The 25,779-nt window shown below is 46.5% G+C and overlaps 1 protein-coding gene across 7 annotated transcripts in view; it reads left to right on the top strand.

The window, feature by feature from the left end:
• The window catches only part of KIF1A (kinesin family member 1A), a 4,129,412-nt gene that overhangs the window by 3,317,538 nt on the left and 786,095 nt on the right, over positions 1-25,779 (top strand). The window lies entirely within an intron of this gene.

The raw sequence follows: 25,779 nt of genomic DNA, 5'->3' as shown, positions 1-25,779 counted from the left end.
TATCCCCCTTCATGTTCATTAGCCACTTTAAGGGCTTATGGTCAGTTTGCACAGTGAAGTGGGTCCCATAGAGGTAGGGCCTCAGCTTCCTTAGGGCCCACACAACAGAGAAACGTTCCTTCTCTACCGTGGACCATCTGAGCTCTCTGTCCTTAAGCTGGCGACTAATAAAACCAATAGGGTGTTCCTTACCCTTCTCATCTACTTGCGATAGTACAGCTCCTATCCCAGTGTCAGAGGCGTCCGTCTGCACGATAAAAGGTCTTTGATAATCAGGGGCCCTGAGGACAGGGGCCTGGCACAAGGAGTCTTTCAAGCCGTTGAAGGCCTTCTCACACCCGTCGGTCCAAGTTACCTTCTTGGGTTTCTTCGGAGTGGTGAGGGCAGTCAGAGGGGCAGCTATGGTGCCATAGTCTGCCACGAAGTTTCGGTAATACCCCGTGAGTCCTAAGAAGGCTCTCACTTGGGTTTGTGTAGTGGGGGTAGGCCAGTCTTGTACTGCTTGTACTTTACTGGGAAGAGGCTGTATCCTCCCTCCACCTACTTCATGTCCAAGGTAAACCACTGAGCCTTGTCCAATCTGGCCTTTACTAGCCTTTATGGTCAGGTGTGCTTTCTGAAGAGCCTGGAGCACAATCCCGAGGTGTTTCACATGGTCTTCCCAGGTGGCACTGAAAACTGCTATATCGTCCAGATATGCAAGACAGAATTCGTCCAACCCATTCAAAACATGATTCACAAGGCTCTGGAAAGTGGCAGGTGCATTCTTCAACCCGAACGTCATTACCCTGAATTGGTAAAGGCCGTCTGGAGTAGAAAACGCTGTCTTCTCCTTGGCATGTTCTGCTAAAGCTATTTGCCAATAGCCAGCAGTGAGGTCAAACGTGCTGAGGTACTTGGAGGCACCCAAAGTATCCACCAGCTCATCTGTTCGAGGCAAGGGGTGTGCATCTGTCTTGGTGACAGCATTCAGAGCCCTGTAGTCCATGCAGAACCTCAATTCAGAAGTTCCTGCCTTTGGAACCAAAACCACAGGGCTGGACCAAGGACTACTAGAGGGTTCAATCACCCCAAGGTCTAGCATCTTGTTGACCTCGGTCTTAATATAAGACCGTACTTTGTCTGACATCCTGTATCCCCTACTTTTGGTAGGTACACTGTCTCCTGTGTCTATGTTATGTTTGCACCAAGGTGTCAAACCAGGCGACTGTGAAAACAGGGGGGAAAATTGCCTAAGCAAACTTTTCACCTCAGCCTGCTGATCAGAAGTCAGGTGAGGGGCCACTCGGACACCCTCAAAGGAACTATCTGAAGGACCGTTCTGGAACAGGTCGGGGAGAGGTTCAGACTCCTCTTCCTCAACATCTGAAGCCAGTAGCAGTGCTGCGATTTCGACTCTTGGGACGAAAGCCTTCAGCCTATTCACGTGAAACACTTTTGGAGCCTGTCCAGGCCTTCCAAGGTCCACTAAATAGTTAACCTCACTCAGGGGCTCCACCACTGTGTAAGGGCCTGACCATTTGTCCTGTAAAGCTCGAGGCCTTATGGGATTCCTGATCAGGACTTGCTGACCAGGTGTAAAGTTAATGAGGGAAGCTTTCTGGTCGTACCAATGTTTCACCAGCGCTTGTCCTGCCTTCAATTTATCACTAGCCAAGCCCATCAGAAGTACCATCCGTTTTCTGAGCCCTAGCACATAATCAACTACGTTGGTAGTAACAGGGGGAGTGGGCATCTCCCATACCTCTTTGACTATGGCTTAGGGTCCCCTCACAGGATGACCGAACAGAAGTTCGAAGGGGCTGAAGCCAACACCCTCCTGTGGTACCTCTCGGTAGGCAAACAGTAAGCATGGTAAAAGAAGATCCCATTTTCTTCTCTGAGGTTCTTCCAGAGCCCCAATCATGCTTTTTAACGTTCTGTTGAAACGTTCCACCAGACCATTGGTCTGGTGGTGGTATGCAGAAGAGAACTTGTAGGTGACCCCACATTCTTTCCACATAGCCTGCATATACTTCGACATAAAGTTGCTGCCACGAACCGACACAACTTCTTTAGGGAAGCCAACCCTAGTAAATATGCCAAGTAAAGCTTTTGCAACTGACTTGGCAGTTACAGTTTTCAATGGGATGGCCTCAGGATATCTGGTTGCATGGTCGACCAGCACCAGGATAAACCTATTGCCCGAGGATGTTTGCGGGTCAAGGGGACCAACAATGTCGATCCCTACCCTTTCGAATGGTATTCCCACAACTGGGAGTGGTACCAATGGAGCTTGGATTGTGGAGCCAACCTTACCAGGTAACTGGCAGGAGGCACAACTCCTGCAGTGACTTTCTACTTGCACCCCCATCTTGGGCCAGTAGAAGTGCATGGATAACCTTTGCTTGGTCCTCTTAATACCAAGGTGACCAGCAAGGGGCACTTCATGCGCCAACTGCAGGAGGAAGGGCCTAACAGCAAGGGGAACCACCAACCTCCTATGGTCTCCTTCTGTAGACTCTGTGGGCTCACTATACAGGAGTCCACGTTCCCAATAAATCCTATGCGTCCCAGGAGGTTCACCCTCAAGCTGGGAGCAGGCCTGTCTCCTTAGGCCTTCCAGAGATGGGCACTCACGTTGGCCTTTATTGAATTCGTCCCTATCAGGACCACCTTCTACTAACAAGTCTTTTAGTTCAGGATGGTCGTTGGGGTCAAATACTTCAGGCATCGCCACCTCCTCGTCAGGCCCGGGCGATTGACCAACTTCCTCCACCGCAGTGGTAGGCGAGCTCGGGGGAATATTCTCTTTCCCTCGTCTTGACTTGTTTACTCCTTTCGCCTTTGGTTTCCCCTTCGGCTGGGGCTGCGTATTGGTCTTGGCCAATGCTGCCCGTGCTTGAGACCATGTGTAGGGTCTTTCGGCAGTGTCTCCTACGAGCCCTAAAGCTCTGAGATCATTACCTAACAAGACCTTTCCTGGGACGTTTCTCTGAATGCTCACTGGAATCCTGACTGCTGTACCATTTAAAGTAAGATTTACAGGTATTACTGGAAACATACGGAGTGGGCCGTCAGCCAACTTAGTTGGCATCAGAGTAGCTCTGGCAACTTCCTCTGAGTCTACCAAGGTAGAATCCACTACAGTGCGACTGCACCCACTATCCCTAAGAGCTGGAGTATCTACTCCATTGATCAGCACACTGTCTTTAAAGTAGTGCTTGGTATTATCTGGAATCTTAGCATAAGCCTCTGCGACTTTAGGCTCCCAGGAACCCAGGGAAACTAAAACTACCTCAGCTTCTATCCCGCTGGGAAATGAGTCTGAGGAGAAGGATGCTCCTGTAATCTCTTCTTCCTCGTAGGAGGAGAAGGCCAGATTAGCGGAGTGGACCCCCAAAGGTCTAACCTTACACCGGGGATCCCCCTTCACGTGGTCAGTTGCTCCACAAGCAAAACAAGATCCATTGGGTCTGTTTTCATAGGGAGGCTTATTGTAACCAGAGTTCTGTTTCGGAGGCTGATCTCCACTACCCTGTGAGTTCTCCTGTGTCTTACCCTTATTTTTTTTTTGTGGCCCTTTTGAGAAGAAGATTTATCAGATTCTCCACCCTCCTTATCTTTGGACTTTTTCCCTTCCTCCTGCTTACCAGGATGAGTTTGGTCCTTATGGGACACTCGATGTGACACCCATAAGTCTGCTGCAATGGCCAGCTTCTTAGGATCTATCTCCTTTGAATCGGCCAAATGCTGCTTAAGCTCTGGGGAAGAAGATGCAAAAATGTGTTCCAGCATGACAAGATTTATCATGCCTTCGAAGGTAGAAACCTTATAACCTTCGACCCAGCCAGTTAAGTTTTTCAAGGATTCAGTGACATAAGATACCCAAGTACCACCTTCCTTTTTCTTATACTCTCTGAATCGTTTCAAATATTGGGCCGGAGTCTTCCCAAACTTTAAAATGAGAGTTTGCTTTAACATTGCGAAATCAGCTCGCTCAGCCTTCGACATTTCCATAATGGCACTACAGCCAGAATGGGGCAGTCTGCTGAGTAACCAGGCAATTTTATCAGCATTGTCAACTTGTTGAACTTCGCATGCATACTCAAACGCATTCAGCCAGTCCATAATGTCATTCCTTTCCTCATACACACTGAGCAGATCTTTTGGAAACCGTGGATGAGAGGAGGCCCCAGACCCATGTCCAGGACCCTTGGACCCATTTGCAACCTGAAGCTTGGCCAGTTCCAACTGGTGATCCCTGTCTTTCTGTTTTTCTGCCTGTTCAATTTTTAGTTTGGCTATGCTGAATTCAAGCTCCTTCTGCCTAAACCGCAGCTCTTGCTTCTTGAATTCAAGCATAGCCTCCCCATCAGCACTGGCAGAGGAAACATTAGACATCTCATCAACCCTGTCCTCATGGTCGCGGTGGATCAGTGCAGCGGCAGAACCGTCGGTTCTACCAGTGAGAGCAGCCGCACCTCCTTCCGCACTGTCCTCAGAAGTTATAGCGTCAAGCTGCGCTTCTTGCCACGCCACGATTCTTTGGATCATATCCAATTTCGTGCCTTGAGAGGAAACACCTCTCTCTGCACACATCTTTTTCAATGTTTTTGATTTGGAAGCATTTAAAGTTAACAAGGTATTTGTTTCCATACTGTTAGATAGGACTATGGCCTTTTTAAAGTTATACTACAACAATTCACTACGTGTCCTGGTAGGAATAACTTGAAATGCCTTAGTTCGTGCGCAACACTGGATACCTTCAGTCGTATCCCACCGCTGTACACCAATTTGTTAAGACGGATTTCTGAACTCTGTCCTGGTGGCGCAGAAGTTCAGAAGGCCAACCTAATTACTTGGAACAGGGTAACCTCTGGACAAGCCAGACCAATCAGGGTAGCGATCGCGGCGGTCAAGACTAGGTCTCAAGAGGGGTGAGGGTGACTGAAAGCCCGCAATGAGCACACAAAGCAAGGACACTTACAAACTACTCCAAACAGGTGTTATATTAAAAATATATACACATTTATTCCAAGGCCTTTAAAACAATGACCGTAGCGAGAAATCACAATACAACTCTAGTAAACCAACACATACCATACCAATACAATATATATACAAATACAAACAAGTCTCAAACGTTAGATGCACGAAATGTGTAGTCCACCTAAAAGGAAAGAAAAACAGGCAGTGCGAAATAATGCTTAGACCCAGTCCGCCTTCAGAGACACCTAACTAAAAGGAAGTCCGAGCCCTACGAAGAGTGGAGCCTTGTGCTCAAAAGTACCTGCACACGCTGGTGCCAACGGGCAAAAGGGGAGTCTCTTCGAGGGAAATCAGGCAGTTCAGTTTAGTGCACAAATGAAGAAGAACAGTGTTCCGCGACTCAAGCGCAGCCTCCACTGTGGGTAGAAGCAGAGCGCGAGTACAGAAAGGCGTGCTGTTTTGACACAGCGGGGAAAAGCTATGGGCTCCTGCAGGAGGGCGACCAGTTCCTAGCTATGCTACTCACCGGTCCCCGATGCAAGCAGACCCAGGCAAGACGTCCCAAACGAAGGAACCCGCAGAGTTTGTTACCACAGCAGGGCAACGGAGCGGCCGTGTGTATCTGAGCCAAATGTACACTACTCACTTCAGACCTGGGAACGCCAAGTGTACGAAGCATGTGAGAGTGACAAGGACTCGAAATACTACACAACCTGGCAGCGGTTACAGTGTAAGACTCCTGTGTAAGCTGGTCAGTCTGCTGGATGGCCCAGAGACGCTTCCGAAGGCTTACGAGCAGGAGATGGTGAAGATGCCGAGAATAGCTGTTCCCGCTATTCCAAGGGTCGAAGTACCAGTACAGGCCTTCTGGTTCGATCAAAGGTGAAAAGGGTTTCACAAGGAGAAAGTAGTGCAGAGGAGCAGTCCTTCAGCGGGTCACCAGCGATTCCTCGGTTCAGCCTCTTGGTTGCAGGATACTTGGCTCCTGTATTCCTTCGTTCGTGAGAACTCAGGAGATCGACATGGTAGTGGTGTTTCCAGCCCCCTCTTATCCACGGTTCCCTTCGCGCCAAAACGGAGGGGACCCAATGGGAGATCCACTCATCAACACTCACCCCATTCGTGGACCTATCACGGACCACGGTGGTCCCAGGCATTCACACCACCCTAGACTCTCTGGCACCCAGGATGTGTATTGGGACCAGACATCCCAGCCCATATCCTGGAGGCACACACCAGGCATGTAGAAGCCCGCGAAAGCATCCGTGTTTCGCGGGAAAGTACATGCCCAAATAAGGAAGGCCCCGGGTCGGCTCGACCTGGGGAAGGTGAAGGGAGCAAGACGGTCAGCAGACAGGACAAAGGAGCCTCGTGGTCTGGCAATTTTGGGAGCCAGGCCACCATTTTGGGCTAAGCGCGAGAAACGCGCTTAAAACGCCAAAAGGAGCTCAAAACACAATAAACGATCGCTGCCACCATTCCCGTCCGTGAATCACTTGCATCGATCAGTTACAATCCAAAAAGAGTATATAGGGCCTGTAGAAGGCTAGAGACCCAAGAGAGCAGTAACTTAGCTTACAGTGCCCTCTTGTGTCATGTTGCACGAAAGCCGCAACATGATAAAAGAAACTACGGAAAACAGCGTTTCCCGGTACTGACTGTCTTAAGGGCATGTCAGTTTCCCCGTAAGAAAGGAGCGAAAGCCCAGAGGAGTGCGGCAGAAGGCTGCACTTCTCTGGCAAAGTCGAGAACAAGGTGAAAAACAACAGCAAAAAGTTTAGGGGTTGCCACATGGAAGGAAAATTACCTACAATTACGAAATCTTTCCTAACAACAAGCTCCCTCATTGCAGAGGGTTGCGGCCAGGGAGGATCGCAGGCAGGGCTCCGCTCATAAACTCTCTCCTTTGTTTGCGGCATCGGCCACTGATTTCTTCACCCCGGGGCAGCCTGAGACGCTCTCCCCAGCGGGAGGTCCCACATTCTTCCTTGGCGCAGTAGGCGCTCCAGTTCTTCTCAGGGGAGGGGGGCAGCACGGCCTGTCTCCTTGCGGCAGATGCTGCTCAATTTATCTCCACTGGGGCCGTGGGGGCCCACAGTTCTTTACTTTGTTGCGGTAGTGCCTCTGTGGGGAAAACAGCGCATCTCACCCGTGTCGGGATGTGTGACTTCTTGACATCTTCCGTGGCTGCGGCTGCTCATCTCATACCCCCTGGCAGGGGAACAGTACCTTCTCTTGCGGCGGGGGATGCAGGCATGCTCCAATCGGAGCCGCACAAGCACCCTCCTTTCAGAGGGCCGCGGCCGGGGTGAAGACATGCAGGGCATATCCACTCTCTGCGGCGGTGGCCTGCCGCTCCTCCTCCCTTCTCCCTCCTCTCCCCTCCCATCAAGAGGGAGAAACCAACAGAGGGACAGACGCACAGGGCTCTTCTCTCGTCGTCGCCATTGTTGTGGGGGCCCACAATGGACACCCAGTGGCCCCCGTGAGTGCCACAGTCAACAGCACTCTACAGGCCCAGTGCCTGTGGGGATTGGGGCCTGCCCTGGACATACGGCAGGACCCCTTGGTATTACCGGACATCAGCACCATTGGCGGGTGGTGGGCACAGCCAGCCATGCCCCTGACCGTGTGGGCCTCTGCCACCGTGCTGGCACGAGGGTCCCACGCCATCAGGGCATGCAGGCCTGGGCCTCACCAAGAACGGAGACATGGACTCAGTCGTTCCTCTTCTGGAGTCTGCAGCTGTTTTTGTCGCACGTGCCTGCAGGGGCTCCTTTTATTAGCTTGGGCCATGACAAAGTCTTGGCCCATCTTAATGGGGCAATACACGTGGGAGGGACACAGCCCCTTAAAGGGGCAATACACATGGGAGGGTCATACATAACACACCCTGGCACCAAAAGCTGTCTCTGCATTGTTTTCTTTTAGTTTCTCTGATCTGTTTAATAAGCTCATTGATGATTTATTGTGTACCTCTGAGGCTTTAAATGGCCAACATCCATTTTGCAATTATAGTCATAGATCCCGCCACCTAAATACATCTCAATGTTGAATCCCCGTTAGTTTGCAGTAGCTCGACCGGTCCCTATTGTTCCAGAGCAGTGTATTCACGCAGTGTTCCTCTCTCATGTGGGGAAACCCTACACACTAGTTCAGACACAAGCATGGTGGCACTACTATCAGAAGTCCGAGTTCCATGTAGATGAAATTCAGCAAAAGATCCTATCTTGGTCATCCCTAAAAAAACAGTTTGATTATCCATTCGAGGGTCGAGACGCTCTGTCACAACATCATATAGAGCTGGGGCACATGAGTTTAAGGAGGGGAAAATGTATCTCTTTTTAGATTGCAATCCCTGTGTTTGCAATCTTGTGAGCAGGGTTGAAAAAGGAAGGCTTTCCTGTTTGTGGGGAGGGAGATACTGGGGATCCTATCTAGTGCCTCCAAGTATCTCAGTCCATGGGCCTGACAGCTCTGGTCGGCCCGCTTTCCTGTTCTCCAGAGTCCTCCTCAATTCCTGGGGTGGGGCCAGGATACTTATTTATTTATTTTCACATTTGTATAGCACACGCCGACCCTCAGGCACTTGATTCCACTGAATTCTCATTCAGTGGATTCATACTGAATTCATACTGAATTCCAATACATACCCAATGCCTCGCTTTATCGATCTCCCTTGTTGGTGTGCCTCATTGGGATGCCAAGACACCTGCTCTAAAACTATAGATACTTGCTTTGTCTTCTCAGTGCCCAAATACTTGGTGGCTCCCTAAATCATTTTGTTCTCGCCTTCTTTCTGTAGTCAAGTGTTATGGCGTCTCTGGAATGCAGTGTCAGGCGCTTTTTGAGTTATGGATTCACCCTTCTTTATTTCAGATAACAGGGAGTCTTGGGACGATTGAAATTAGTTATCTAAATCCATATATTCCCAACCCTGATAAAACAGTGACACTTTTTTGGGGATTAATGATACTTTCTGAACAGTTAGATTATTTTACTTCTGGTCTAGCATGAGCCAGCCATTTGGTGGAGTGCAAAATGCAGGTGCCAAATATGACTGGCACTATTAGGCCTTGCTGCTTTCATTGCATTTGTATCATTATCCAAGTGAAACATTATTCAGACTTAGAGTGTGCCTCCTGGAGTCAATGGGCATGCATAATTCTCAGCCTTTTTGGATCGCAAATGACCCATAGATAATAGACCTGATCTAACTGATGCCGGTCTTCTACCCGAGTCCAAGTAAACCTCAATGTCCTGGCTATGGACAGACATGCGTATCTCCTATTCAAATGCAGAGGAGCAGCTGCATGCCTCTGCAGGAAATCCCACCCCCCTGCCTCCTATATGTTGGAATTCAGAGACTGCGCCATGTTTGACGCCAGCAGTTGTGCCAATTCTGCAATGAGTGGTTGAGAAAAGTTTCTTCTGAGAAAACCTTATCGAATGTATCCCTGAAGAGATGACAATGTGAGGGAGGAACTCCCTGAAAGAATATGAAAAAGAGTGAAATATAAGATAGTGATGTTACAAGAGACAATCGTGATGCACTGAGAATACTGACTCAAGAGAATGTATGGATCATATGGAAACTTATGACGAAGTTAAGAATCAAGTAAACTTTCATATTCAGATAAGAAGATTCCACACATACAAAGTGTTATAAAAATCCAACCATTGATTTCACAGACGCTGAAACACAAGTAGACTAAGTGATCATAGAAGCTGGCTATACATAGTGAATAGACTGCAGGCAAAGCCGTCATTGTGTAGAAGCTGGACATCAGTGTCATGAATTTTAGTACGCTGAAACCCATGGAGAGGAAAGTCCGAGAATTGTGTCGCCGTACGAATAAGCTGAGATCGTGGAAGAGCCTGGGAGGGCTGTCTGCCCTGGCATCAAAACGGAAGTAGCCAAGGTCGGTTATCTATTCTCGAAAGCAATACACATTAGAAGGATGAATCATCCCTTATTGACGGGCAAAGAAAGAACACCAAGAGTGCCACATTTTATTCATTTTAGACATTTAAATGCTGCAGAATAGACCAGAATCATGGTCTCTTGTCACTTGAGCTAAGGATAGAAATAGAGTTGAGCTTGGAGTCCTAGAACAACGATAGTGAAAGCCTGTGCTCCCATATATTCCCCACAGACAATGATACCTTGCAAGGCCAAGTTCAAAGACAATCTGCATGGCAGAAGGCATGGGTGATGAGAGATGTTGGGCTAATTGGGTGGGGAGGTAAAGTCAAGTCCACCTCTTGGCACCAGGGAATGAGCTTACCTGCTGCTAAGTGAACCGAATGTTCCAGATATGACACAACCGTGCCAACCAATTGTAGAGGGCCATATAATGAAGGGCCTTATAGTTTGAGAGCCAATGATATACCGTGTACTTAATAGAGTTGAAGATGACATGTTTTTAGAGGTAGGCATAAATTGTCCACCTGACAGTAGACAGCCAATCACAATCCCAGGCCTTATAGAAATTATACTTAGATGTTCCCCTTGAAAGTATCACAATCCCTCATAGGTTTTTCTTATTTGCCACATAGTATTTTTTGCATATAAGGATGTTTTTATGTGAAATTTATCGAGAACTGGGCGACCGTCTATTGATGTCAGTTGTAAACTCCCTGTTTTAGATATTTATTAATAAAAACAACAACCTTTGCCATCTTCCTGAGTTGGTTTGATTATTTGGACTCAGACTTATTCTGCGAACCCCATTCATTGCATGCACAATTCTAATGAACCATAAGTTCACGTGGCAGCGGTGCGGATGGTTGGAAAAGATCCAAACCAATTTGTCCACAGTCTTTCAGACGATCGAGTATCCTCTTCCATTAGCCAGAAGATCGCTGGTTTTCCTGTGGAGAGGGGCCGATAGAAATAAACTTGCAAGAAGAACCGAGACGGTGGGCAGGTCCCTCTTTGACAAAATCCTTGTCCGGTTTCCACAGGCGCTCTGCAGATGGAAGGCAAAGTGGTCGAATTGGAGGAGGAGTCGATTAACAAACGAATGGTGAGTAGACTAAGTTGAATGGCAAATTAAGGGAATGGGATTGTGATAATTTTTAAAGGAACAGGAAATATTGTGTGAAGAAAAGGTAGCGCTCAAGGGAGTTTCAGAAGGAGACGTTTCAAATCATAATAGGGGTACAGCAGAAACATATAACGCGTAAACAGGTTTATGTAAGGTGACGTCTCCAACCCTGTAAAGGGTATAAAGTGAAGGCGAGAGAGAAAAAGGTGAATACAGTGCTTATTAATGTGTAATGTTGACTAGTCTGTATGTTTGTTGATGAAAAATATTGAAGAGCGATAGAAGTTTTGAAGTAATTGAAAAAGTGGAGGAGTAATAGTGATTAAGCACAGCGAAGTGATTGGCACAATAGACAGTTAATCAAGAAATCAGAGGCTTGAGGAGCGATTGATGGTGCGTGCTCATATGTGTTGTTTTAATGGCGTTGAAAAAATGCTGATTTAAGCAAAAGTACAACGGTTATTTCATGAGTCTGGTAAGTATTGACAGTTAATTGAGACTTGTCATTATGGGAGATACTCCTCTGATGCACTTTTGTAAAACATTTCCAAAGCCCAAGCTCAAATAGTATAGTGCGGAATGGGTGAAAGGCATGGCAAATAAAATGTTCATGCCATGGCCACAAGGTTAATCATTATCAAAAGCGGTATTGCAACACATGACCACATACGTGCACGCTGCGTACACAAGGAAGAAATTAGAGAAAAGATTAGCGATTTTAGAGCTCTTTAAAATGTACCAGGAAGAAAGAGAAGATCCTCCACCTGAGGAATGGATGATTAGTCACTGAAAGGAGGAAGCTGTTGAGCCTCCAGCTCCCCTTACCTCGCCCTAAGTGAAAGGCACTAGCACAGAAGAAATAGGGCTGTACCATTTAAAGGAGTTGAAAGCAGCGACGGGGTATAGTAATCCAATATACAAACCACCTAGCTTACAATAGTGATGATAGTTCAGAGGAGAATAAGATAAAATAAGATATCTATAAGATCATACAAAACAAAGAAGAAAGAAGCGAGTGGTCAAAATTGTTGACAGACATAGGGCCTCATTATGACTGTGTCGGTCCGGTAACAACGCTACCGGTAAGCCTACCGGCACCATTCTTACCAGACCAGCACAGTACGACTCTGCGGGTGCCAGGGTCAGACCTGGTGGCCGGAATGGTGCCCGCCCGCACAGTTTCACAGAGGCACCGTTGTTAACGGTGCCAGTGCTTCCGTGGTCCCCATTCCCATGGAGTCCTTTTGGACTCCATGGGAATGGGTGCTTACAAAATTACTGGCGCCTGACTTCCCAGCTGCTGGGGTCGTAATACCCCGGTGTTACTGGGACATCAGGTGCTGGTCATTTTTTTGGGTCTGGCTGCAACTCGCCAGGATCACCGGCAGGGTTTCCGCCAGACCCATAATGAGGCCCATTGACAGGGAAATTAAGAGATGGAAAGGAGAGAAGGATAAAGCTGACAAAATAGCGCTCGTGCAGAATGAATGGATGGGCTGATAGATCTTACTTAAAATAAATGGTAAGAGTATTAAGGAAGTTAGGCAAAGAGAAGACGAACAAGAAAGAAAGGATAAAGAACGAGAGAAGAGATTAAGAGAAGATGAGCAGAAAAGGAAGAGCAGAGAGCGACGAGAAGAGATATACCAGGAGGAACAAGAGAGAAAAGAAGAACAGGCAAAAGAGCAAAGAAAGTATGACAATAGACAGAGAGTGATAGAAGAAAGAGATAGACAGGAAAGGAAAAAAGAAGAGGAGGACGCGCAGGGACTAAGGGGCAAAGGATTACAGAGACAAAGCTAAGAAGAGGAAAGAAGGGAAAGAATAAGGAGAGGGGAAGAACGAAGGTAAGAAGAAGAAAGAATTAGAAAGGATGCGAGAAAGCAAAGAGAGATAGATGAAGAAGTGGAACGAAAGAGGAGGTAACAAGGTCTTGATACCAGTCTCACTCGTAAAGAACCAGTAGGGCCAAGCCCAGAAATACAATGGGATATAATAGAAGACTTCCTTCCGATAAAGGAAGCAACGTCAGGGGCATCTAGAGTCGCATTAGACGAAGAAAGATTTGATGTGGAAAGCATCGGAGACAGGATCGATAAGGTCTATCAACAGTTGAAATGAAAAAGCGAGTATGAAACTAGAAGGAACGATGACCGATCCCTAATTTCTTGATCACGAAGAGAGGAGGGAAGCCTGTTAAGTGATGAACGTTGAGCATTGTCTTTAAGTAGATTGAATCTGGATAAGGGTGAAGAGGATGATACTCACACTAGTTGGGGACAAAACATGTCAGATGAGGAAAGAGAAACTACCCTCGAGGTAGGAGGAGGGAAAGCGTGTGCCTCTGAAGGAAGTTTGCAAATGGACGGAGAAATGAGATGGTCTAATCTGGAACAACCAAAGGATAGGACGCCAGATCCCATAGCATATGCTGAGCGTCCCTGAGGACGATCGTACATTGAGAAGGGAGAGTCACCACCGTATGTGAGCAGGTTAAGGTTGTTACCCACAAGGAGGCAGACAGGGACGATCGTCCCTGCCAGGGATAGACTAATAGTAGGATCCGACTGTGGGGCAGGGTTTACGCAGATTTCCCTTATTGGAAAAAGGGGGAGAAAGACTGCAGTATATTCCATGGCTGCAGATGGACAAGGATAATTTAAGATGTAAGCTCCTGAGTTTGACTTCGGCCGCTGGGAAATTGATATACGAATTAGAAAAAATGACTGGAGGAAACACGTTGGCCATAGGGGACATAAAAGATCTCCTGGGAGCTATTCTTGAGGAGAGAGCTAACGACATATGGAGAAGAGCGGGGTATTCAAGTGTAACCGCACAGAATACAGCGCATGATGGGGTGCTGTGTTATAATTGTAGAGCAGATGTTTGGAGAGCACTCCGGGCACAGTATCTTGACACATCAGATATGGGTGCAATTATGACACACAAGATGAAGGAAGATGAAGACCCTATTACTTACATTCAGGATATTCAGGAGAAATGGCAACTTTAAACCCGCGAGCAGTAAGAGAAGACAGTGGCATTATTTTATCACATTTTATGTCAGGGGTTGCCTGACCCAGTATAGAGAAAGATAAAGAAACAAGTGGGGATGGAAGCAAAGCCTTGGGCTGGGGTACAGTTCACAATAGTAACCATTGTTGGTTATTACAAGAGAAAAAATAAGAAGAAAGATGAGAATAGGAAAATCGAGGAAGCCAAGGTAGTTCAGAAACAATTGTCAAAATTTGCCATAGAAGGGACAGTGCTGACAAGTGGAGAAGGATTGGGAATGCAGGAAGCAGTGGGTACATCGCAGGCGAGTAATCTGCACCCGATGGACCAAGGTGGATATGGGTTTGTGCCACAAGGCAGAGGTATAGGCTATAGAGGAAAATGAGTATTTCAAAATAATCAAGGTGGGTTTCAAGGTACACAGAATGGGAACCAGAGTACTCAGGGAGGGCTTGTCAGATGGGCATCCCCAGTATGTTGGACTTGTTGGATGACAGGGCACATTGCATGCATATGTGGGTGCCAAGGGAATGTACAGAATGACCAATTTTCAAGAGGGGTAACATCTTATCCTCCACCATATAGTACACAGACTAGAGAAGAGTTTGCCAAAGATCAGAGATTGTATCAGACACAAGCACCGTGAGTGCAGCAGGTACAACAGCAAGAATTAGTACAAACGAATCCACCACAAGGGCAGTCGCAACAAGCCCCCATGCAGACACAGCAGTATGCAAATACAGAACAAGTACTGACACCCAGGATAGGAGGTGTCACTGTGGTAGGAGGAAATCCTTTCACTGGAACGGGGATGAGCCTATACCTACAATAGGGCAGCTCACAGGGTGACCTGATGTGTTCAGTAATATCTGTGACACCAGACCCCCAAGAGGAACTAAAGGTCGATTTGACGGTAGGAGGCAAATATTTTTCTTTTTTAGTAGACACTGGAGCTACTTGTTCATGTACACGAGAGGGAAAATAGCCAATGTCTGGAATTGCCATGAATGCTGAAGGGTTCTACAAGTCGAGTTCCTTTTACTAATGAATTACCAGTCTCTTTAGGAGAGTGTGACATGTCTGTTCCTTTGTTATGTTCCCTATAGACACTGGTTAACATTTTGGGAAGAGATTTAATGACAGAACTTAATATGACGTTTTCATTCACTGATTCAGGAATAAACTATTTAAACGTGGGAGAATTTATACTGGCGTTCACAAGGCAAGTGGCTCTGTGAGGCATTCCAGTAGATCCAGAGATGTTTCTGTATGGAGTGAGCATTCTATTGGCATGGCTACCTGGTTTAGTGGGAATGATTGTGAGGATGCCTGACAAGTTCTTGTTTAGACCACAAATACCTATGGACGAAGAGGGGGGACAGACTATCCCTATAGAATTGGAAGCAGCCATAGTACGAAAGGAAATGCCAATGCTTGAGGGAGTAGATGATGAGGGTAGACCATGGAGAACAGTAATAGCTGTCGAGGAAGGGAAGAGATCGACTGACATCACTGATGGCGACATATTCAGCGAAGACTGAACAGACGATGAAGTGGTGTTCTTTATGAGCTTCACATACTGGATAAGGATAGAAAAGAGGGAAGTTCCAAAGCGAATGGCGATAATGCTGCAACATCCAGCATTTTTTCAGGAAGACTTGGAGAAGGTGCCGAGTGTCCTTTAGACCACAGGCCCTTATGACGTAGGTTTATTGAAGGGAATAGGGAAGGTTAAAATAAAGCTTAAACCAGGAGCAATTTTACCTCAAGCAATCTAGTACCCCATGTCTCGAGGAGCTGATGAGGGTATATTCCAAACTATCTCAGCACTGATGAAACAAGGATTTCTGGTGCCATCGGAATCATTGTGCAATAGCGCAGTGTATCTGATTAAGAAATCTAAAGGAGGGTTGTGGAGATGTAGACAAGATATGAGACCAATTAACATGATTGTAGATGCAGAGTTCCCTTCAGCTCCTAATCCATCGATGATACTGTGCAGTATCCCGGTGGAAGCTCGATATTTCACTCTGATCGATTTGAAAAATGTGGTTTTCTTGATCCCGTTGCACAAGGACTCACAAGACTTGACGCCATTTACGTTTTGCCAAACTCGACTGAAACATACTAGGCTGCCTCAAGGTTACTGTGAGTCCCCATCAATCTTTAATAGAGTCCTACAGATGGATTTAGGCAATATTGATATTAAGAGTACAGTGATACAATACATAGATGACATTTTAATTTGCAGCAATTTTATTTGTTTTTTAGCACACAAATGGGACAGTCATGACAGCAGTGTTTACATAGAGAACTACATTGGGGTATTGGCATATTACAGTGGCATTTTAACCCAGTTATGAAAGGACATTTTCCTTGCGAACAGTCATTGACAGCTGCCGCTTTCGCAAATCAGAAGTCTGCAAGCATTGTCATGGGTGGCTCCATGACCCTCTTCGCGGAGCACACTGTTTGTCATTTTAGAGAAACCCAAGGGCACATTGACATCATATGAGGTAATGATTTTGAACCCAGCAATTAAAATTGTAAGATGTAAAATAGTGCAAGACTACCGTCTCACTTTTCAGAGCAAGCAGCAGAATTGGTAGTGCCAATTGTCGCGCTTGAGAAACATGAAGGGCAGGAAGTGATGGTGTACAAGGACTCCGCCTACGTGACGTCAACCATACATGCAGGGTTAGCACGTTGGAAAAGGAGGGGCTACCTCCACGCAGATGGCACTCCAGTGCAGCACGCATCCTTATTGGATAGGCTTATTAAGACACTACAAATCCCAGTAGCCATAGCGGTCGTTAAATGCCCAGCTCACACTAAACGAACAGACTGTATCTCTTGTTGGAATGAAGCCACAGACGTAGAATCCAAAAGGGTTGCATATTCCCCAGATATTCTAAGTTTTGATACTGAGAATGTTAAAGAAAAAGTAGTCAGAACCATGATAGTACAAAAGGGGTTTAATAAATTATCGATAACACAACTAATGGAGATTCAAGGAAGTGCACCGTAGGAAGAGCGGGAATAATGGAAGCAAAGGGGGTGATCTTTATCGCCCAAGAAAGCATTATGGCGACATGATAGCACTGGAAAGACAGTGATGCCAGTGGCGTTATTAAAGGTAGCGCTTGAAAAGCTGCATTACCCTACACATATAACTAGGACAAGTCTTGCTGCTACGATTGTGGAAGATTGGTTCATTCCAAATGTGCTGGAACACATTGATGTATTTATGGTGAACTGCATTGTCTGTCAAAAGTTTACTGCTGGGCATACACACCTCAACCAAATCAGCATTTACATATCGGTTATGTTGATATGCTGCAGGTGTGTAATGGATATAGGTATCTATTAGTGGTGGTGTGTCCCTTTTCCAGGTGGATCAAGGCAGGTCTGTGTACACACCCTGATGCCATTTGCGCAGTGATCTTTTTAGTGCGTGAAGTCATTCCAAGATGGGGGTATGTGTGAAGTGCTGAGATCCGACAATGGGCCACATTTTGTTAATGAGATATTTGAACAGATAGGGCTTCTACTGAACATTAAACATACGTTTTCTTTTGCGTATCACTCGCAAGCAAACGGAATACGTGAAAGACTCAACGGCCTCCTTAGAGAAAGTATTGCGAAGATTAAAATGACTTTTAAGAAGGGATGGCTATATTGCCTACCTCTGCCCTTGTATGCCCTTCGGAATCAGCCAGGATGAAACCATCACCTCACCCCTCATGAACTAGTGACAGGGCAGAATATGAGAATGCCCCTTACACCTCCATCTAGGAGTAGAAGTGATGCCCAGAGTGTAGCCAAAACTTTAGGTGATGAAATATATGATTATTTGACATTTATGACCTCTAGCATCTCTCCCATTTCAGATCAAGTCAAGCGCAAGGGGGGATTGGTCTGAGAACATAGAAGAAGACAATTCAACAACCAACCCAATTCCATTATTATCAGCACCTAAGTTATATGTCGGAGACCTATTCCTAATCAAGAATTTTCCTAGAAGGTGGCATGAGTCACGTTTTAATTGTCCCTTTTGCATTGAGACTATAACTCCTTCAGCTGTGAAAGTCCAAGGGAGATGAGCTTGGCTTCACTTAGGGGATGTAAATGCCTACAAAGGTGAGACCCACCCCCAGTAGGCCAAAAATAATGAACTTTAGAAATACACATTGAAGTATCAGAGTTATGCCTAAATGTCAGTTATTCGTTAGTAATTGGAAACAAGATCAGCATCCAGTTAATTTTGTGGAGAATACCTGTTCTAAGCAATTAATCATATGGTGCTTACCAACGGTGACATTCATCAACTTTTGCTTGCTGTCTTTGTGTTTATACTTCAAACTTACTCTGCTCTTGTGAGAAGAATTGTTGATGTTCGCACTTTCTTACAGGATCCTAAAAATAGCCCAGTGATATGGAGGCTCCTTATTGCCATTATCGAGCAGATTTTGCAGTTACAAGTATAAAAGAATTCTGATAATTGTATTAAAAATTATTAAAGCGGAAAGTGGCATGGTTCAAGGCAAAGAACAAGTGGAACAGGTAGTAGGATGGCGTGAGTTGGATGCAAATGTTCTTATGCATAATACATATTTGCATGATTGTTCTCTTTGTCTTTCTCTTCCTCATCTTTCACACTCTCTATCATGTTGGTACTTCTGCTGAGGGAGAAGTCCCAATGGCTCTCCCCACTACGAGATCTACTTTTGATTTGCTTCCTGAGTGCTATACAACTTTTGGGAGACACAGGAGAAATGCAGAAGAAAATAGTGAGGGGTTAAATACCTATTTAGGGACTGGCCACCAGGGTGCGCGCGGATGTGGTCTAACTTCGCGTGAGCTCTGCTACTTTGGGTCCCTAGGAGGGATTGAGCCCCCACTTTGACGACCCCTCCAAGATTCTACGTCAGTGTGGCGCCAGCAGAGGACCCCCCCCTCAGTTCGGTCGAAAACCCGATCGAAAACGGCCCCTGCAAACCGGAGATATACATCCCTCAAAAAGACGTCACACTACTCTGCGGCCCGCTCGCAGGAAACTGCGCAGCATTCGGAAGTGGACCCTAGGCCTGCCGAACGGAGAAAACCTGAAAGACCCTGAACACCCGCCACAGAATTCACACTCCCGGTGACGTTCCACGCCGCAAAGGGGACGGGACAGCCTCGGTCGAGACGGCGAAGCTTCCGAAGAGCGGGACCGGCCTAGGCCCTGAGACAGCGCTGAGTGGGGAGACGGTAGGCCCATCCCATCTACCCCGTGAACAACGGCGCCACCACCATGCAGCGGCGGTTTGGACCCCTCTCAGCCTGAATGTTTTGCCTTGCATAAGAGGAAAACACCCCCAAAGCGTCGCCGGACCTGAACGCTGCCTAAAGGGCACCCGGGGTAACCCATACGCAGTACTGAACCGCCCGTTCCCTGCGCATATCAATAAACGCATAAAAGCCATCTCTCCCAACACCTAATTTACAGAGAACGTCGACGTCGGAGTGCAGAGGATAGGGCCCCCGAACCAGGGGTGTGTGCCTCCTCTGCCCCCGACTCCATCTCCCCATCAAACAGCATTGGTGACACTAAGGAGCCTTGGGAGAACCAATGGACATTAGGGAGAAACTAGCCACATTCTCCTACGTCTCGACTTCATCCGAAAACTGTGCCCATACCATGGCGAACCCAAATCCCTCGGGAAGTGAATCCGCAGCTACCAAAGGGGACATTGCCGCCTTGCTGGGCGAAATAAAGAATATGGGCGCCAGCATTGGCTCCAAAATTGACAAGATTACCCAACGTCTAGATACCATGGAGGAGAGGCTCGAAGGGGTCGAGAACAACCAAGTGTCCATAGAGACTCTTGAAACGCAACTCGACCAGCGGATGTCCGAACTGGAGCAACGAGCGGAGAGCTTCAAACTCAAGCTTGTTGATTTGGAAAACCGAGAGAGGCGGAACAATCTGAGGATTTTCGGAATCCCGGAACGAGAAGGGGAGACGGAGAGCGATCTGAAGAACACCCTGCACGACATCATCAAACTCTTAGTCGCCGACGATGCAGTTGACGAACCTAAGACAGAGAGGATACACAGAGCCGGAGGACCCCCATTCGGACCAAGATCTATCCTTGCTCGATTTCACCGCTTTCAGGACAAAACACGAATCCTCGAGAAAGCAAGAGGCAGAGACTCAATTACCCTCCAAGGATCCCGAATCTCTATATACCAGGACCTATCATCCATGACCCTGGCACTTCGACGCATGTGCGGGCGTATCACCAAACATCTGAAAGAAAAGAACATAAGATACAGGTGGGGGTACCCCTTCTCTCTGTCCTTTGAATACGATGGAAACAAAATCAAGCTAAGCTCAGAGGGGGAGATCAAGACGTACATCTCTGACCTCCTTGGATCAAGCGCAGAGGGACACGATCAGGGAGATCCGCATCACAAAGAAAGAGGATGGCATATACAGGGCCCCAGAAGAAAACGTGTCAAGGGATCGAGGAAATTTCGGAGAGGTAATACCCCCCCAGGGAGGGAGAACTGATGATCCACAACACTTGTAAGATGACATATACTCTAATACATATGTCCGTGGCCCGAACTGTGTAAGGATGTCTAGGCTCAAAAGAAATTCGGACCATGTAAACAATGGTGGGGGGTGAATGGGGGCTCAATCAAGATTATGATGTTATAATAATCTTGGGGACCCAAAGCGACGGTCCCTAAAGGTGGTTCGATGCAGGAGCAGAGTCTTTATCTCGGTCCGCATGGACGCCGTCAATGTGGAAAGGGTGGAGGGTGGGGGGGTTGGTTAGACAAGAAATGTACAGAGGATGAAGCATTATCAGCAACACAAAGGATCATTCAAGACGATGTCCTTATGACCAATATACTCACTTGACACGGGTCTCAAATCCACAACCGAAATACTCTGATAATGGCACCAATTGAAGAACAGAAGGGTGGGGAGTCCCTAAGGATAGGAACACTTAACGTGAAAGACCTCAACTCGCCGACCAAGAGATCACTAGTGGCAAGGGAATTCTGCAGATCCCAAATAGACATTCTCCTTCTACAAGAAACAAAGGTTGCCAAGGGGGAGGAGAGAGGAATACTTGGAAAAAGAGGGGGAAAGGAATTCTGGGGCTTGGGCCCACTCAGGAAAGGCGGAGTCGGAATCTTGATCAAGAAAGGAATCAACTTCGAAGTGGATAAGACCTGGTCCGATGTAAGCGGGCGGACTCTCTTGATATCTGGGACAATCGCAAAGGTCAAAGTAACAGTCGTGGTAATATACTCCCCCAATGCAGGACAAGCCAAGTTCCTAGAAAAGACAATACCCAAAATAATGTTGGAGGCATCCGGCCAGGTTGTTATTGGGGGAGACTTTAACCAGTGGGCATACCCGACCAAAGACTGGGAACCAGGCAACCCTGAGATAAGAAGCCAAGTTAGAAGTGAACGCACTGGACTTTCAGACATAATGGAGATATATGACCTGAAAGATGTGTGGAGAATTAAACATCCTGATGAAAGAGGCTACACATTTTGCTCCAATCCGCACAAAACATTCACCAGGATTGATTACCTGTACCTCACCAAGGACCTCCTTGACACCAGAAAACTATCTGAAATAGTTCCGATAACATGGTCAGACCATGACATGGTCCTATCAGATATAAGGTGGGCAGACTTACCTGTTTCAGGAGGGAAGTGGTGCTGTAATGAAAGCCTGTTGAAAGATTCAGTATTTAAAATTGAAATGGCAACTGAAATTGAGGAATACTTCAAACTGAATAACAATGGAGAAGTCTCCAAGCAGACAATATGGGAGGCGGGTAAAGCCACCTGGAGAGGCATCCTGATACGAGAAGGATCTACAAAAAAAAGAGAGAGAAAGATCATTGAGCACAGACTTAGGTCCGAAATATGCCAACTGGAAAGTGAGAACAGGGAACACCTGGGCACGGACCGCAACAACCTCAACATAGCACAACAAAAAAGGGAAGAACTCGGACTATTGGAGCACGAGCAAATTGCGTGTAAACTCCGATTCCTCAAACAGAAATTCTACGAGAAGGGGGACAAGGCCGACGCGCTATTGGCAGCCAGACTCAGGGAACAAAGGGCAGAACGGAAAGTGAAAGAAATAATTGAAGAAAACCCTACGAACCCTCCAACCCCCCACACTATCCCGGAGAGTTTTGCCAACTTCTACGAAGCGTTGTACACCTCGGAAGTGACTCCAGGGCAATCAGATACAGAACACTATCTTTCCCAAATAGATATGCCCAAAATCTCGTGCCCCGAAACTGAGCTCTTAGAATCTCCGATATCCGAACCTGAGGTCCAAGAGGCAATTAAAAGACTAACTGTAGGCAAATCCCCTGGAAAGGACGGTTATATCTCTGGGTTTTATAAAACCTTCAGTGACCAACTAACACCATTCCTGACAGAGCTTTAATGAGATCTTAGAAACAGGGACGGCCCCCGACTCCTTTACAAAGGTGCTCATAACAGTGATCCCAAAGGAAGGAAGGAACCCCAAACTTTGTGGTTCATACCGCCCAATTTCATTGCTCAACTTGGATGCAGAAATTTACACCAGGGTATTAGCCGCTCGATTGGAAGTACTGATCCCTCACCTCATACACAATGACCAAGTCGGATTTATATTGGGTAGGCAAGGGGCTGACACCATCCACAAAACACTACATCTCATCCACTCATCACCAGAACTTCCAAGTGACCCTGCCCTACTGTCAATAGATGCAGAAAAGGCCTTTGATAGAGTGGAGTGGGAATTCTTGAGGGCAGTCCTTCGCATGGTGGGGATAGGGCCGAGATTTAGGAAAGGGATACAAGTAGTATACGCATCCCCAACGGCGTCTATCTCGGTTAACGGGGAATATTCCAGATGGTTTGACATGGGACGTGGTACTAGACAGGGGTGCCCCCTCTCTGCTATACTTTTTGCACTCTCTCTAGAACCCCTGGCCCAAAAAATACAAGCCCACCCCAGAATAGAAGGCATGCGATTGGGAACAAAAGAATATAAGATAGCACTTTATGCTGATGATATACTTTTACACATTACCAACCCCTTTGTGTCTGTCCCCCATGCTCTCCAACTATTAGAAGAATATGGCAAACTCTCCGGGTTTAAGGTGAACAAGACTAAATCAATATTGTTCCCTTTGCAAGGAACGAAAGAGGAAAACGAAACAAAGTTCTTGCCCTTAGGCCTCAAACTCGAACACTCTGCCTTTAAATACTTGGGCATCCATATCACCAAAAACATAACGGACCTATATGAAGCCAACTTTCCTCCCCTCCTCCAGAGCTTCTCGGCCGATCTGAACAGGTGGGACAAACTCACGATTTCCTGGTAAGGTCGGATTAACGCCATTAAAATTGTATGCCTCCCCCGATTCCTTTACCTTTTCCAGATGTTACCTATCGAGATACCAAATGCGTTTTTTGATGAAGCTAAAAAACTTATGCTTAGGTTCTTCTGGCAGGGAAAGAAGGCGAGGATTGCATTCAACACTCTGACACTCTCCAAGGACAAAGGAGGAGTAGGTCTCCCCGACCTGCGAGCATATTACAAAGCCTCACAATTACGTATCCTTATCCCACACTTACGTGATCACAACCACCTACAATGGGTCCACATGGACAACCATTACTTCACACCGGCCACTGTGTCAGAATGGCTATGGACCCCTCACAAAAGGATACAACGGAAAATTAAAGGCCACCCGATACTGAGTACCATCTGGAACATCTAGCAACCAAGCAAGGCAATGAAAAAGATCACCACCTGGCCGTCCCCACTTAGCCATTTAAGGTCCCCTGGTATAAACGATCATATACCTGAGGTAGGAAGATTCCAATCCTGGTACGAGGCGGGACTCGAAAGGGTAGGGCAACTCCAGCAGAAGGACAAATTCATTACTCTTCCCGACTTAACTGAAGCCCTAGGAATAGGTCCATTATCCACCTTCCAACATATTCAGATAAAAGGAGTCCTCACAAAATCAGCATGGAAGGAAAAAAAAACTGCAGGGAGAACTCACCCCATTCGAACAACTCTTGGATTCCAAGTCTGAAATGAAGGGTTTGATATCGGCTATGTACAAAGAACTTATAGAAGCAGGCACCGGGTCCACAGAACATCTTAGAAGCAGATGGGGGAGGGACTTAGGAGAGGAGATAGACCCAGAAAAGTGGGAAATGAAATGCAAAAACGCATCCAAGACGTCCTTATCCAGCCAATACAAATCACACGCCATCAAACTACTACACAGATGGCAATACGACCCACTCAAATTGTCCAAGATGTTTCAGACTCTGAGCCCGAGATGTTGGCGAGAATGTGGAGAAACTGACGACTATTGGCACATGTGGTGGAGCTGCCCACGCATTAAAGTATTCTGGGAGGAAGTCCTGGCATGGATTAAAGACATAGATGGCATAAAAAGAGACGTTGATCCACGTTTGGTTCTCTTCGGAATGGAAAAAAATGAGGATGAGTTGTCTAGACTCAGGGGTCTTGCCCCACACCTACTACTAGCAGCCCGTGCACTCCTAGTAACAAAATGGAAATCCAAAAAGGTTCCAAGTAAGAAGCAATGGATCAATTTGTCAACCAACATTTACACAATGGAATTGATCACTGCATCCCTGCATAAAAAAACATCGCAATGTGAGACCTTATGGTCGGACTTTCGAGGCAAACACCTCTCCAACACGACGGACTCCCAACCCAAAGACGCTACAGGATCTTAATTGAACCAAGAATCCCAAAAACTCTCAATACAGGACAGTTATGACCCAAAAATCAAGGAAACCTCCCAATAGTGAACCGAACATTACTCGCTATGAACATGTCAACAGAGAAATGATGCCGCAATGATGTCTGCCCAACCATGGGAGGTAAGGGGGGGAGGTAAGGAAGATGTTATACTGATTGTTACTACTAGAGATCGGAAACGAACACAAGAACGATCAAGTGTATAATGAGACTTTAGTTTTGTTCTGTTGATGTAACCATATGCTAACAGAGCTGTAACAGTTGAAACGCTTAAATCTCTTGTTCATTTTTTGTTTTTGTTTTTATTTTTGTTTAAAAATCAATAAAACCAAATTAAAAAAAAATACCTATTTAGATAATGCAGCACATATGGGGAATAACATGTGAGGCACATGAAAAAGGTGGGAGAAAGAACATCTAAGGAGAGTTGCTACGTCTGCTCTCTCATACTCTATGCCATGAATACAGTGACAACTTTCATTGCCAGAGAAGTTCCAGAACATGAAGCTAGTGCCTCAGCCATCTTGCAGCATGCATGACCAGAGGACAATTTCAAGGCAGTTGGGCCACTTTGCGATAGAGATCGAAATGGTCGTTTTCATACCAGGATGACTACATCAAGACCACCCAGATGGAATAGAAACCTGGATGGAAGAGCAAGATGCTTGTGTATCCTGCAACAGGACAGGATGAGGTGGTCATTGAAGAGATGAAGAGAATGAATTGCCCTGATGTGACAGAAATAGCTTGATCGCCTGGATGTTGGGAGCAAACTCAAGTCTTAGTCTATGGACAAGTGAAATCCAAGAATGGATCGGAAGAAGGGCTGATGTCCTGTGCAGCTCATCTACTGAAGCCAGAGTATGTACAAGAGGTACAAAGAGTACATTATGGGTGTTTGAAGTCATGGGC

This window comes from Ambystoma mexicanum, chromosome 10 (genome assembly GCF_040938575.1).
Source record: "Ambystoma mexicanum isolate Mex_15411 chromosome 10, UKY_AmexF1_1, whole genome shotgun sequence".
NCBI classification, from domain to species: Eukaryota; Metazoa; Chordata; class Amphibia; order Caudata; family Ambystomatidae; genus Ambystoma; species Ambystoma mexicanum.
The sequence above is the reverse complement of the archived record's forward strand: the minus strand, read 5'-3'. Positions and strand labels throughout refer to the sequence as shown.